Genomic DNA, 15,635 nt, shown 5'->3' with positions numbered 1-15,635 from the left:
TGGAAATACAGTGGGAATGAAAAACACTTCCAGAGCTTCCAAAGTGCTTTAGAAAATCAGTTTTGCATGTTGGAGCTCCTGAGGGAATCCTGCTGGATGTGTCCGCGTGGTTCTTGCGTGACCCCACACATGAGGGAGCTTGTGGGTGGGAGATGATGACAGAAGCCCAGCACAGCTGGGAGGTTGATCCTGGCTCATCCCAAATCCCTGATTCCTGCTTGTGACCCAAGGTGGGTCTGACAGGACTGGGTTCAGCAGAGGAGATCAGCACATTCCTAAGCTAAGGCACAGGCCTAACCCTGTGGAGCAGCATCCCGGGCTGCAGCCTGGGTACCTCAGGAGAAATATGCTCCAGGAAAGCTTGTCTTTGGAGCTGGCTGTGTTCTGAGCATCCATTTGGCCTCTGGGTGCTGGAAGTGTTGGAAAAATGTCACTTTTTGGGGACTGTGTGGGGGCTGGGGTTCCTGTGTGGGGCCTGTGCAGGGCCCAGCCCATTGCAAACCCTTCCCATTGTGTTTAAACCCTTCCTACACCCAGAAAATCCTGGATAAATACACTCCAGGCTATTTTTTGGTGCTTCCCTCATGGTCCTGCTTCATCCACCAGCAGATCCAGCAGCCCTTTGGCCACCTGGTTTTGGTGTTGGCTTCTTGTCAACTGGGACGTGGCGCTGGGAGCTGGGAGAAGCTGCTGGGAGCTGAATCCTTCCCTGCCAAATGCCAAAAAGCTGCTTCTCCAATTTTTTTCCTGTTCTGAGTTTATTATATTAATGGAGAAGAAGTGCTTAAAGCCCTCAGTGGTTGCTCAATGTAGCCTTTGGCACCACACACAGCAGTGGTGGAAAAAAAGCAAACAGAAGTGTGAAGAGCCCGACAAAACACATGGAAAATATCTTGTATTATATAAATAGGCTCAACGCCTGTGCCTCAAGTGCTGCCTCTCATTCGAGTAAATTCCTCCCACCGAGGAGGCAGAAAAATCAGAAGTTCAGAGGCAGGAGCAATGAAAAGGGGCAGCAGTTGAGTGTTTTGGAGGTGTTTTGCCCACAGTGGATTTTTAATGGTTGGAAGGAGTGTAAAGGAAGGAGATGCAATGATCTGAGGGTTCTTTCTGAGAGCACACAACAAAAGAGGTGCTTGAGCAGGAAAATCACCACACTGGGTTGTCAGCTGTTGAGGGTATTGCAGAATCAGGCTGGGACCATGAGTTCCACAGCTTGACACTGAGATAAGAGCTGAATGAGGTTACAAAACCCTTAAAAACCTAGGAACTCCAAAAATAAGACAGCAAACAACAGCAAAAAAACCAAATGAACAAAAAAAAAAAAAAAAAACCCACCAAAAAAAAAAAACCAACAAAAATCCCAACTAAACATCCAGGAGTAGAAATCCCAAGGTAATTGGAATGGGAATGTTTTAGTGGTGAACATAGTGCTGCTGGGTTAATGGTTGGATTTGATGTTCTGAGAGGTGTTTTCCAACATTAAGGATTCCAGTGACTCAAGATGAGCACAGGGATTTATAACTGAGCAGAAATGGTTTGGGTTTTTTGTTTGCTGTCATAAGTTGGGGGAGTTCCTTCCTCTCTGTGTGCTGGCAGAGGTGCTGGTGGTGCACAGGTGAGGATCCTGTCCAAGAGATCTGGTGGTACCTCTGGTGTATCCAGGTCATTTCAGGAAAATTACCTTTGTAATTCCTTCTGTGATCCAGGGCTTTGGGGCTTTTGGGCATGAAGAACCCTGTGGGCTCTCAGTGCAACCTCCCCTCTCCATCCTCCAAGGAGCACCCTGCCTCTTATCCATTCTCTGCTTCCATCATCTTTCACCTGCCCTTAATTAACTTTTCCAATTCTGCTGAGCGTACAACGTCCCCAGATTAACCTAAGAGGGAGTGCAAAGTTCCCAGAGAATTGAAAATCAATTTCTCTGGCTTCGTGTACCTGTCAAGGATTGAGTGCCAAGGCTGGAATTCATCCTCTGGTAGCTGATGGTATCGTGTCCACCTAAATCACCTTTTTAGCAGTGCTTGAGATGTGCTAGGCTGAGTTCCCTGGCTGCCATCCCATTCTTGGTGGGATAGGGAAGCAGAGGGGTTGGAGTCAGCGCTGACTGTTCCATGTCTGGCAAAAATCTGGTTTTGGAGCAAGAGGGAAATGCTGGCTGGTCAAAATTCCTGGGTGTCCTCATCCCTGACAACAGCTGAGCTCTGCTGTTTATAAAAAGGATTGAGGGCCTTGAGTTGGGCTTAGTCAGCTGCTGATCCCTGGGAACGAGGAAGGGGGGGGTGTTGTTTCTCCATCTAATCACTTGCAGGCTTGTGATTACAACATTTAATGATGATGGCCGAGGTCAGTTTTTAATTAGCTGAGCCACATGATGGGCTCTCGCAGTGCCAGCAAAGCCTTTCCTCATTGATGTCTGGCGTGATGTTCCAGAGGAGCAGCTGTGCCAGTGAAATCCTGGATTTATGGGTTAAATCACGCTGTGTATTTCCCAATCCCGAGCTGTTTTGCTCTGATCTGGATGGGACACGGTGAGTCCAGATTGCAGCGTGCAGCAAGTCCCTGTCTTTGTTCAACATGTTGAGGAGTGAACAATAAATAGGAAAAATAATACTCCAGAAGTCTTGGGAAGTTGGCAGATGTGGCTGTTACCAGGGCTCACATGATGCTGTGGCCCGGTGGAACCGAGCTGTTGCCGATTGAATCACATGTTTTTGTCCTGGTAACAACCAATAACACCCTGCTCCTGCCCAAAAATCCTAAATATAGCCCTGAGAACCTCCAACCAGGGAGGATTGGCACGGGGCTGTGCCTTTTCCACAAGCCCCGTGTGATGGCTGGGATACAGCGGGCCCGTGCCAGGAGCAGATGGCAGAGCAGGCTGCACATTCCTGAGTCACTCAGCCTCTCCTCTCCCCTTCCCTGCGCGGAGGGATGGATGGATTCACGCATGGCTTCGCCTCCAGCACGGCTGGAAAGGTGTTGGAAAGGGCAAACAGATGACTTGGGTTTTCCTGGCCCACACGTGGATGATAACGATCCCCCCAACTCCCTCCCTGCCGTGGGACGGGGTGGAGGAGATGATTCCCTCAGGGATGAGCCAGCCCCTTCCCAGCTGAATGCACACATTTGTTTTCCTGAACGTACATCTCGACAGGCTCCGTGCACGCTCTGCCCTTGACCCTGCTTGCATGTGAGCTATAAAATTTTTCCATTGATTTCCTGGAGGTCTGGAGCTTTCAGGCGAGGCTGGGTCCCTTTGAGCCATCCAGGTCTGGAGTGTGTTTAGGGGATGAGGTTTAGCCAAGTCTGAGGTCGCTCAGAGCTCTGCACGTGAGCACAGCTTTCCTTATCGTGCTGCTCTGCCGAGCCAGGGACACATCCCTGGGGTGCTGCTCCTCAATTTGAGGCAAATTCTGGGGAGGTTTCATCTCCCCTCAAAGTTTGGGGCTGGTCCCTGGTGAAGGCAGAGCTTCCAACCTGTTGCATTGTTCATAAATTCATCAAATTTGGCTCTCAGACATCACTACTGGGATTATTTTTATGTTTCCCTGTAACGTCACTGTCAAATTATGGTTCCTCAGTTGTTTTTTATTTACCTCACTTTTGTCATCAGGTTTAGCCCAGTTTGTGTTTTTTTTCCCCTTGCTTTTGTAATCAGGTTTAGCCCAGTTCATGCTTTCCCCCCCAACTTTTGTCACCAGCTTTAGCCCAGTTTGTGGTTTTCCCCCCTCACTTTTGTCACCAGGTGTTTAGCCCAGTTTGTTTCTGCCTTCCCCGATCCCATCAGGAGCCAGAGCCTCCACCAGGAATCTTCCAGCCCTGACCTCGGTCACTTTGCTGCTCTAAAGAGAAAAGAAGGAATCTTCTGCAAACCTTTTTGCTCTTCACTCTGGCCAGTTCCTGACACCCACTGGTTCCATTGCAAAGGAGATGTGCTGAGCTCTCCAGTTCTGTCACATTGAACTTTGAGCTTTTCACAGCACCCAAGATTCCCAGTATGAAAAAATTGGAATATGTGGAAGTTGGTCCCACATCTCTGTTAATTTAATACTTGAGGATTTTTCTACTGAAGTTTTGGTTCATGCAGAGCTGAGTTAAACTAAGGCTGGGTTTTGCCTCGAGGATTAATGTTGTGCTTTATGAGGTTGAGCAATGTTTTGTCCTCTGAGCCTGACCTGGAATTGCAGTTCTGGGAGGTTGGAGGGAAGAGTTGTTTGAGTTACAGGAGCAGCAGTGCACTGAGGTGAGAGCTCTGGCTGGGGTGTCCCCCATACTCAGGGTGGAAGCTGTTCCTCCTTTCTTTGTGGGACCCAGGAAGTGAGAATGGCTAGAAAATCCTCTGGAAAACTCAGAAGAGAACTTGGATAATCCCAGACTTGCTCTGTCACCTTGGCACTGTCTGTTTGACAGGGTTGGCACAAGTTTGGCTCTTAAAATTCCTTGGGATCCCTGTAAAGACAAGGATGAATCCATTTCCTTGCATTTTAGTGTGGAAAGATGTTTGCTCAGTCCAAGTGTGTCCAGTTCTGCCCTTGGGGAAGAATGAAGAGCAAAATTTGGTGATGTTTGGGTTTTTTCCAGGCCACTTTGGGTTAAGATTTGGCATTAATGGTTGTTCTGCTGGAAAACTCAAGGCTTGTGCAAGGAGATTGCAGGGAAGTGTTAAATCCAGCCGGGTCTGAAACAGGATATGGCTCCCACTGGGAGGTTTTCTTGTGTCTGGACAATGCCAGGGGCTTTCATGAGGCTCTCATCTTTTCACCATGCTGACTTCCTTCTCTTATCACTACTGGCTTTACACACGAATTCCCATTGCCAGGGCTGGGGAGCTCTGATCCCGGCCGGATCAATTCCAAGGCCTTCTGAACGTGCCAGTCAGGAAGGCACTGTAGCGTAGCCTGATATGAAATATTTTGAATGTCCTGCTGTAGGTCTTGCCTTTATAAACAAGAGCCATTCCAGAAGTTTAGTGAGGATTGATAGGATCAGGATGTATTTGCAGGGAGGGCTGGCTCAGATGGAGCAGCTGTAACTTGCCCTCAGTGGGAAGTGGAATCTGCTGCTCTCCCTGTCTGGCTGTGAGGGGAAAAAAAAGGCCTAAAAATGAGGAGAAACTTCTTGAGTTGAGATGTATTTTCAGAATGAAGTGTTGCAGGAGGGATTTGGGATGTTCCAGGGGTGTGCTGAATTAATTCCAGTCTTAATTAAAAGGATGTACTCAACTCTTAATGAGTGCAAGCACTTAGTTGGGGTATGAAGTGAAATGGAACATTTGGGATTTTGGGGAGAAATCCTCTCTTGTGAGGGTGGGGAGCCTCTGGTAGAGGTTCCCAAAGAAAGTATGGGTGCCCCATCCCTGGGAGTGTCCAAGGCCGGGTTGGACTGGGTTTGGAGGTGGGATACTGTTAGGTGTCCATGCCCATGGCAGGGGTGAATGGGATGAACTTTAATGTCCCTTCCCAATCCATTCCATGATTCCTTCAGTGCTGGGTGGGCTCTATGTGGTCCCAGCATCCAGGACCTTGGGATCCAGCTGCTGTAGGACTCTTTGGGAGCCCGGAGAAAGCACTGGAAGGTGTGGTGTGGGCAGACCCACCTGGACAGGGGTGTTGGAGGACACACATTGGAGGAGCTCCATCCCAGGCCGTCTTTCCCTGGCCCTGGCTGGGCTCAGCCCCCGAGCTCTGCGAGGGCGAGCGCGGCTCTCCAGCGTTTCACCGAGTCCCGGTTCCATGGCGTAATGCCGCCACACCCTTCTGGAACAGCGCGGCATCCTTGGGGAAAGGAGAAAGTGGACGGGGTGGGGAGCCCTTGGTGGAGCTCCACACCCAGCCTTCAGCTGCTCTGCTGGCCGTCCCCATGCTGGGGAGCACCGGAGCGATGGCTCCAGGGCTGCTCCATGCCTGGCTGCCGGGCCCCGCAGCTGGGTCGGAGTTACAACACAAACACCCTCAGTTATCCCAGTTGGACGCGAAAGCAGCCGCGCGTTCCATGGGAAGCGGCGATGCCAGAACGGGGAGGTCAAGGCTGTGCAGTGTTTTTCTGGCAAAGGAAAAACCCGTCGGATGGAAGGCGGTGCCTGGGGAATCTCCGGAGCGGTGGGATGAGCTCCGAGCACGACTGGAGATAATGGGGCTTGGGGAGGGGATTGAGCCAGGGAATATTGGAGAGAATCCAGTCCCGCAAGCCCAATGGCCACCCTTCTTCGGGATGAAGTCATTGGAAGCAGCACAACCACTTATCCAGAGGGCCAACCTGCTTCCAGGAGTTTTGGGATCGTGGTTTAAACAGGTTTTTGTGTTCCCAGCCCTCCGTGCCCACAGGTGCTGCTGGTGCTGCCTCATTTCCCACTCAGAGCTCATCAGATTCCCTGTCTGTTTTTTATCCAGGGGAAGGCTTTTAGCTCTTCTTTCCTGCGGCATGAGGTGCTCAGAACTGTCAGCACCATATGATCCATCCCTCCAGGAATATCCAAGGGGATGGAGGCAATGTGTCAGAACATGTGGAAAAATCCCCCAGAGCTTCCAGTTGATGCTGGAATTATTAAAAACAAAAAACGGAGAAAGCGTTCCTGGAGCTCTGGAAAATGCCACTGATAAGGATCTTTTCAGGGCTACTCCAACTTCTCCCATGAAAAGATGAGCTCAAAAGTACCAAGGTTTGGGTCTGGATTTGCAGTTTTCCAGACTCTGGGGACTTGGAGATTGGAATAATCTTTTGGCTTCTTGCACCGTGTAAGAGGGACCAAAGCTCCAGCAGCAGGAGGCACCTGGAAGCTGCTGGAGATGAGCATGGAGCTGGTCCTCTTTTCTTGGACAAAGGATGAAGCCAATGTCCCAGTGACGGTCACAGCCCCTGGAATGGGCTCTGATGAGCTTTGGATGAGTTTTGGTTTTGCTCTGCAGAAATCTGCAGCTTTTCCTCATCGCTCCCCAGAACTGGATCCATTCTGAAGAGCAGCAATACATGGAAAATGGAATATTTTGCTTATTAAAGTCACTTGGAGAATTGCAGTTCCGAGGTTGGCAACCAGAGCTCGGAGAGGCTGAAGGAGCTGGAGAGTTCATTGTTCCCCTTTTCCAAGAGAAACTTCCACATGTGCCAGCACTTTTATTTATAATGCTCAAATAAATGGAGTCCATTTAAAGGTATTATTGAGGGAGCAGCACTTCAAATATATCATTTTTATGTTATTAGACTGCTTGGAGTGAGGTGTCCTACTGCAGGCAGATAATCCATCCCCCTGCCTGGATTCCAGGCTGGAACTTACTGGAAGCTTTGCACCACAAGAATCTGAGCGAAGGGATTATTTTCAAGGGAAGAAAAGGGAGCTTGAGGAAAATAAGGCTGGAAGGCAGAACCTCAAACCACGGTGGAGAAATTTCCTGACAGCAGCTCGACGTCTCATGACCACCTGATGGCTCCTGAGCTTTTTTGGGATTTCAGCAGATGCCCAAAGGGGAGCTCAGCTGGCTGGGAAGGGTTTGGGGTAGGCTGCACCTGGAGTTGGGGCCGGCTGTCCCCCTTCCTTCATTCCATCCATTCTTTTTTTGTTGGAACAAGGGAAATCCGGAAGGAATCCAGACGTTCTGAGAACATCAAATGATGGCACTGACCTTTGCAGGCTGTTCCTGGTGTCCTGTGCTGGGATCTGTGGTGTGAGGGAACGCTGCTGCTGGGACAGGAAAGGTGGTGCAAGCAGCCAGATATTCCAAGCAGCCAGATTTTCCAAGGAACAGGAGAGAGGGAAGATGGGCTTGCTCGGGAGCACCGAGCGCTGGGCTCGCAGAAGATCTCGTGTCAGAGCAAGATCCCTCTGTCCAGCTGAGTTCCCTGCAGCCAGGAATTCCCAGGAGCTGATTCTGCGCTGTGAAATCCATGAGATTATTCAGGAACACCGGGGTTGTGCACATGCCCTGTGAATTCCTGATGGAAAAGTGCTGTGGCACGTGAGCAGGTGTAGGATAAAGAGGGATAATTCCCTGTGCATTTCCTCATTCTCACAGGTGCAGAAATCAGGATTCAGCCATGGTCAGAACTACCCCAGTAACTGTTGGAATGTGGTAGGAAAAGCTTTAATAAAGTGGGAAGAGAACTGATGTGGTGCCTGATTTTGTCAGAGAGGAGTTGAACTCCAGCCCAAGGGAGCCCACAGAATTAAAGAGAGAAGCAAAACAAAATGCAAATGTGTGGAGTGCAGGGGATTGGAAAGTCCATTTAATTCCCAAGTCTTTGGGAGCTGGTTCTGGTTTTCATCTGCTCCTGGTGCAGCCTTGTCCAACTTCCTCCAGCTTTTCCATGCATCTCAGTCCCTCAGGAGCTAAGACCAAGCCCAAAGGGTTTTTAGCTAAAAAGGGATTTTCATGTGAACATTGGAAACTTAGGAAGAAACTCTGAACTCTGTATCTTGGTATGAGGCTTCCAGGGAACTCCAGGACTGCACCAGTTGGATACTGGAGGGGAAAGGGTTTGGAAGATGGAGGAGGAAAGCTTCTCGGGGGGTGGAGAGGGGAAGCTCCCTCTGGAGGCTCTGGGATGAGCTCTGTGTTATTAAAAGAGTCATTTAGTGCTATCAAGGAAGTGCCTGGAGGCTGGAGCTGGGATCTGTCACTCCCAGTGTGGTGCCCAGGCAGAACAAGAACCAGAGGAAAGAGCAAATGAGGTGAAGGAGAGGAGGCAGAATCCCAGATTTGGGGTTGGGATATCCAATCCCATGATTTTCCAGGACTTTTTTCCCCTGCAGCTTCAGGAATGACCCATCCTTGTGGTGAGGCTCCTGTGTGATGTTTGTAAATTCCAATCTCAGTGTTCCTGACAGCAAATGTTTGATTCTTGGGGAATATCAGAGGCTGTGCTTGGATGGTTGGAGGCGGGTGGGAATCAGGGGTTTGCAGCAGGGAATAAATGGATTGGGGGATTGCAGGTCCAGGGAAGTAATGAGCATGGCTGAGAAGCCAAGGGGAGTTTATCCACGGAAATCTGTCTGCAAGGGTTTCTACAGGGAGGATTCTTGGAGCTGTTGGGTGAATTCCCCCTTTCCCACAGCAGCTTCCTCAGCAAACCCCAGGCTGTGAGCTCAGGGCGAGGACCAGGCTCCCTGGGAGAGCTCTGGAGCTCTCTTGCTGTGGTGGGACTCTTTCCCCTGGAGCTGAGGCTGTGTACAGCTCATTCCCAGAGCAGCTGATCCAGACCTGAGGACCAGACTTGGCTTTGGCTGCCTCCACCATTTGTGCCCAGGGAATTTGTCCCAAAAAGCTGCAGGTTTGGCAAAATCTACCTGTCCCTCCTCCCTGGTGTCCTCCAGGTGAATTCTCCAAGAATTTCAGCTGGGGATGTGGAACTTCTTCCCTCATTCCTTTCTCCAGGATCTGGGACCTTCTGGGAGTTCAGTTTCCCTCTCTGGTGCTGCAGCTCCAGCTGATTCTCCTTAGCCATGCAAAGAATAATTATAAATGAGTTTCCCATCAATCCTGGAAGGGCTGTGGCTTTTATCCTGAAGTATCCTGAGGCTCAGGGTGGCTTTTTCTTTCCATGGAGGATAAAAATGACTGGTTTTCCTGAAGTGTTATGGATTTCTGTTATATCTTAGTGCCTATTCTCTCCTTCCTGTGATAACAGCAGAGCACTCCATTGGATTTTCCTTTTCTCCTTGAGGGTTTCCTGGAATTTTGAAGTTTTATGGAATCTGTGCTGTCCTTGCAGTCACATCCTCTCTTTTTCTTCCTTGTTTTTGGCCTCAGCAGCTTTAGATCCCAAAATCCTTGTGAAAGCTTCACCTGAGCCAAGGGGGAGCATTCACTGAGGACAATATTCCTTAGGGATTGATATAATTGATATAAACTTCACATTTGGTGAATTTTGTGTGGATATTCCTGAGCAAATGGTTAAAGAAAGGAAAAGGTGAAGGAACAGAAGTTTGCTTTCCCTGTTACTATTTTTATTTTCCTTTTACTGTGTGGTCGCAGTAAAAACTCTCCTTCTGGAATCCCAGAGTTTTCTTTCCCTCTCACCCTGGTTTAGGGCAAGGGTTTGAGCTCCCCCCTCCTCCTGGCTCCTTTGAATGGGGGAAACGAGGAGTTTTTTTAGGAATATTCTGTTCCCTCTCTGTTTTCTGCCAGTTGGCATCTCTGCAGCCCCTCCACTGCTGCATATTTGGGGATGCAGGAGATTTCTCCTGTTCTTTGAGGTTTGCTGGAATTTCTGTCAGCTCCTCTGGGCAAAACCACCCGGATTTAATTGGGAAAAGCCAACCTGGAGCTGAACTGTCTCTGGTTGTGTTGGTTTGGGAGGGAGCAGCCTCTGCCTTTGCTGGGATCAGCCGTGTTTTGTCTGGGAGTTGCAGCAAACAGAATGATTTGGGGTTTTATTTGCATTCTGTGCATCCAACCCCGTGGAGTGCTCCAGGGTGGCATTTTTATCCTGATCCAGCTGTTTGCAGCTGTTTTCCTGCTGCTTGGGCTCCCAGATGTGCTCAGCAGCTGCATCCAGCCCCAGCTGTGGTTGCTTGGAGCGTGGCAGGGAGGGGAGGTGGCAGATGCCTGAGGGACCTTCTGGAAGTGTCCCCTCCAAGCTGGATTCCTGGAGAAATTCCCTGGGGTGCTCTTGCAGCTCCTGGGATCCCTCAGGAATGGCTGGGTGGGGGGGATGCCAGTATTGGTGGCCCTTTTGTGGCCTGGGGACCTGCCAAACATCCATGGATTTACTGATGTGGGTTGGGGTTGGACCATTAGTTCCAAATGCCATTCCCAGCTCCCAAAGCCTGGAAAAACCCCAAATTCCTGCTCTGCTGAGTCACCTTCCACAGGGATCCTGCCCTGCGGTGATCTGTGCCTTAGGAGAGGGCATTTGAATGCTCCTGACTCCTCAGGTTGATTGGAGGATGGATATTCCTGACTCCAGGAAATCAAACAACCAGCAAATTCCACGTGGTGGATTCCCTGATTCTGGGCTCCAAACCATCCCAAGCAGCTGTGGGCAGGGAAAAGGGGAGGGCAGGAACAAATTTCCTTAAGGAAGTGTCAGATCCAGAGCATGGATCCAGCTCCAGAAGAAGTCCTTCTGTGGGATGAGCCCTCGGGCAGCCCAGAGGATTCTGGGTTTAGATGGTGCCTGTGGATCTTGAGTTCTTTCTTGGCTCAGTTCCTTCCCTGGAAAAGATGGATCTGCTGATTCATCCCCACGAGGGTTGGGTACCTGAAAGCACAAAGATCTTGGAATGGTTTGGGTGGGAAGGGACTTTAAAGCCCATCCAGTTCCAATCCCAACACCTCCCACTGTCCCAGGGTGCCCCAAGCCCTGTCCAGCCTGGCCTTGGGCACTCCAGGGATCCAGGGCAGCCACAGCTGCTCTGGGAAATCCATCCAGGGCCTCCCCACCCTCCCAGGGAAGATCAAAGGGACACTTTGGAATTGGAAATTGGCTTTTTTTTCTGTTCTTTAACCCATCTGGGGGTGCTCTGGGTTTTCCCCTGGCACTGCTGATCCACGCTCCACGTGTCCAGCTGATGGAAAGCAGGAGGTGGAATGACATCATCCCACCCTGCAGGACTTTAATCCCACATGACAGGAGCAAACCTTTCCCTTTTCCTTTTGTTTTTCCTTCTTTTTCTCTTTACACAGAATCCCTGTCCTTTTCCAGAACAGGCAAAGGATGAGACCAGCTTGGAAAGTCCTGAAAGAGCCTCACTGTCACTTCTCCAGCTTTTATTTCCCCCTGGCTTCAGCTCCATCCTTTTCCAATTGCATCCTCTCTCTATTCCCTATCTTTGATTAGAAACAGGACCTTTCCCAAATCCTATTTAGGGCTTTAATAACCCTGAATGCATCCTCTGAGCACAAAAACAACCCTTGTGGGAGGAGCTCAGGTGAATCCTGGGTTCTTGGGAGCCAGATATTCCGTGCTGCTGGCTGGGCATGGGATGAGGGGTGCAAAAAGAAGGAAAAGGGAATTCTCTTCCTTGGAAACTGCCAATATCTTAGGGAAAAAAAATGAAAAAAAGGTGGAATGGCTCCACAGTGACAGAGCAGCTGTGGCTGCCCCAGTCCTGGCAGTGCCCAAGGCCAGGCTGGAAGGGGCTTGGAGCAGCCTGGGACAGTGGGAGGTGTCCCGGGGTGGGATGGGATGGGATGATCCTGAAGGTCCCTTCCAAGCCAGAGCATCCTGTGATTCTCTCTGGAGGGAATAACAGAGCCCTTGAGGGAACTGATGTGGAGTGGTGTCTGTCCACATCATTACTGGGAAAGGGGCAATTTTTGTTTACATGCCAGAAATGTAAATTATTAAAATTTGTAATTTAAATGCAAATTAATTATTATATAAAATATTATATATAATTCTGTAAATAATAGGAGTGGTGGAATTCCTCCCATCAACTTTTAATTAATTTTGACAAGAAAAAACAATTTTTTCAAGGGAATATTCTCAATTTAAAACTGTTTGCTCCTCCTGAGGGTATCCACAAACCTTCCTGTTAAAATGTTATCAATTCTGGGAAAAGTTCCCATGATTCCTTCAGTCTTCCCTTCACCTGGAGCTGGATGTTATTTGTTGGGAATTTCAGTGTGTTTTCTCCCCATCACCACTGAATGAATAATCCAAATTTTTGCCTGAGCTGCCTAAATTTGGAGCAGGCTCAGGTTTTGTCTTATGGAGCAAATTCCCACCAGGAATGGTTGGATCCTGGCTTGGATCCGATTTCTTTCCACAGGGCCCTGAAACTGTGCCAGCCCCAGCAGCTCCTGCTTTGGGGCAGGGCTATTTATGGGCTGCAGCAGAATCTCTCTTTCTTCCAGACTTTCCTGAGCTCTCTTCCCACCTGGAATTCTGAGCCACAGGAAGGCCATAAAATGTCTGCTCCTGTGACTGCTCCTGTCAGACCTCCACGCTTTGTAACGGGACCTTTTCCCCAATAATTCAAATTTCCAGCACTTATGGTCATGGTGGGATTTGCCCACAGGACCCATGAGCTAGTTTTCGGTTTTTTATTGTGTGGTGGGTTTTTGGTTTTGTTTGTTTGTTTTTGTTTGTTTGTTGGTTTTTTTTGTTTGTTGGGGGGGGTTGGGTTTTTTTGTTTGTTTTGGGGTTTTTTTGTTTGTTTTGGTTTGGGGGTTTTTTTTGTTTTAGTTTGGGTTTTTTTGTGGTTTTTGGGGTTTTTTTGTTGGGTTTTTTGGGGTTTTTTTGGTGTTTTTTTTTTTCCCTGGATAAATTCTGCTGCACTTCCCTGTGCTTTTCCCAAATCCTCGGCAAGGCCACAGCCCCATCTTTTCTCTGGGAAATCTTCGTGCTGCTCAGCCCCGTGTGGTTGGGAGCCCATGGATCAGCAGTGATGGGTTCAGAGGGAGCTGAGTCATCCTCCAGGACACCCACAAAACTCTTGGGTCCCCCTGAGGTCTCAGCCCTGGCTGTGCTCCCATAAAACCAGGGATGCCACGGGCTGGATCACTGCTGGTGCTCCAGGCACCTCCATCCCAAACCTGTGCAGCCTCTCTGGATTCCAGCCTGGACAGGGCTCCCCAGGAAACCTCTTCTCCTGGATTCCTCGAGAGGGGGAGAAGTTTCCAAGCTCCCAAGTTCAGCAGGGTTTTCTCACCTCCAAAAAATGCCTGGAGTTGAAATGTTGGCGATAAAAGATTTTCAGGGCGTGGGTCCCTCTCCTGAACTCCCTGCTCATCCCTAGGAGCTGTGGCCAAAGAAAAATGTGGAGTTTTGAGCAGGGAAAAAAAAGCATTTTTTGCAAGGAACCAAGCAGGGAGAGGAGCTGCTGCTCTCTCCTTCTGGCTGATCCATTTGTGCTGAGTTCCCAAATATTTCTGAAGGACAACAACCCAGAAAAGGTGGGAAGAGCTCAGCACATGAACAAATGGCTCTTTGGATGTGTGTTTTTAATCAAGCTGGCTTCATGGCCTCCCCAAAACCTATTTCTGGGCACAGGGATGGGATTTTCCCCACAAATTGTGTGGAGAAAAGCTGGGGCAGTGCCCAGGTTGGTGCAGGGCTGGGCGTGGTGGGGCTCAAAGCCTGGCAGGAATTGGCCACGCTGAGTTTTCAGCTCTTTTTGCCATAATCTAAATCTGGATCTGGAGCAAAGTTCCATCTGTGCCTGCTGCTTGGAGCAGGGAGGGAGCACATCTGGCCAGATGTGCTGGAAAAGGGTTTGCAGTGCAAGCCCAGCTGTGAGGGCTGTGATGGTCTCATTGCCTTTGTGGTGGTGATACCCAAAATATCCCAAAATTCCGCTTAAAAATAGCCCGGGATCTCTCCCCTTCCTCCTGTTATGGCCAGAATCCCTACAAATGGATTTTCAGGGAAGGGTTTTCAGCGTGGAACAGGGAGAATTAGGGAGAAAAGTTACTCTGTGCTTTGTGCTCCACTTTGGCTTAGTCATGTGGTGAACGAAGCCTCCAAATGTCTCTTTTGGGGCCTGGAGGGAACCTTTGCAAGGAAAATGGGTATTTCTGAACTTGAGGATTATTAGGAATCCTGGATGATGGGAATGTGCTGGGTACCAAATAATTTAATGTATCAATCACTGAGGAACATAAATCAGTGTTCACTGTAAATCTTTGCCCTGTAACTTTCACAGATGCTTTCAGATTGGTTTTGAATTTGACTTTTTCCTCTGGATTCACTTGGAAAACACATTTTCCCAGGTTCCAGACATCTTTTTAAGGCTAATTCAATATATTTTGAGTAAGCTGCAGTGCTTTAAGTGAAGAATTGAATGGTGGAAGGTGTCCCTGCTGCTGGCAGGGGTTTGGAATGAGCCGAGCTTTGTTCCCTTCCAAACCAAACCATTCCACTGTTCTGTGGAGGTGAGGTCATAAAAAGAGCCTGGACTTTGATCTCTTTACATTTGGCTGGAATCTGCAAATCATGTGGAGGTTCAGCTTTTCCAGAGCGATCCAGAGCAAAGGCTGGTGGTGACCCTGGGAGGGAAGAGATGGACCTGCCAGGAGTGGCCTTCCTTAAATATCCTTAAATATTCCTCAAATAGAGGATTTTGGGATCACCAGGGTTATGTGACACCAAATTTCTGCCCAATTTGGGGGGCTGGAGGTGACTTTTGCCCTCATCCCACTCTCCTCCAGCGCGTCCATACGGTGTCCACAGCACTCAGACGTTCCCCTCCCGTCCTGCCAAATTTCCAGCTGCTGCAAATGAACGTTGAAGTTGCTGTGAGCTCATTGTCGAGGCAAACAGCTGGTGCTGCTGGAATATAGGTTTGGATGGGGCTCCTTGGGATGGGAATGTCATTAATGCCTCTGTGTGAAATGAAATGAAATTCCTCCCGCGCGCCCCGCAGGATTTCAGCGCTCGGAGTTCAAGGGGAACGGGGAAAATCCCTTCAGTGGAGCTCTCAACGTTTAGCTCCCACCAGGGGCGAGTCAGTTTGTGACCTGGGCATTCCGAGTGTCTGAAAATCCTCCTGAAATTCCAATTTCCTGCTCTTTATTGCTCGGGGAACATTCAGCCTAATTGGAGTCGGTGGGGAAAAGGCAGAGTTAAGGTGATGATGCTGATGGAGCTGCAGGGATTGCAGCTTTTCTGGGAGTTTCCCTCACACGTGAAAATGAGGCATTTCCTGCTGTCTCCTGGGCTGTCAGCGGGCTCCAAGAGCTGCAGGGAGTCGGATA

The 15,635-nt window shown here is 49.4% G+C and overlaps 1 protein-coding gene across 3 annotated transcripts in view; it reads left to right on the top strand.

Moving 5' to 3' along the window:
- Positions 1 to 15,635, top strand: part of ZNF469 (zinc finger protein 469) — a 158,945-nt gene that overhangs the window by 18,309 nt on the left and 125,001 nt on the right. The window contains exon 3 of one of the 3 annotated variants that reach the window (XR_010346609.1): positions 6,393 to 9,169. The exons of 1 other annotated variant lie outside the window; for it this stretch is intronic. The gene's annotated coding sequence lies outside the window, so the exon portion shown is untranslated. Of the gene's footprint in view, positions 1 to 5,487; positions 5,640 to 6,392; positions 9,170 to 15,635 lie in introns of those variants that run through there. One more of the 3 variants, XR_010346611.1, reaches the window with a different exon arrangement.

Source organism: Passer domesticus, chromosome 12, assembly GCF_036417665.1.
Source record: "Passer domesticus isolate bPasDom1 chromosome 12, bPasDom1.hap1, whole genome shotgun sequence".
In the NCBI taxonomy this organism is placed as follows: Eukaryota; Metazoa; Chordata; class Aves; order Passeriformes; family Passeridae; genus Passer; species Passer domesticus.
The sequence above is the reverse complement of the archived record's forward strand: the minus strand, read 5'-3'. Positions and strand labels throughout refer to the sequence as shown.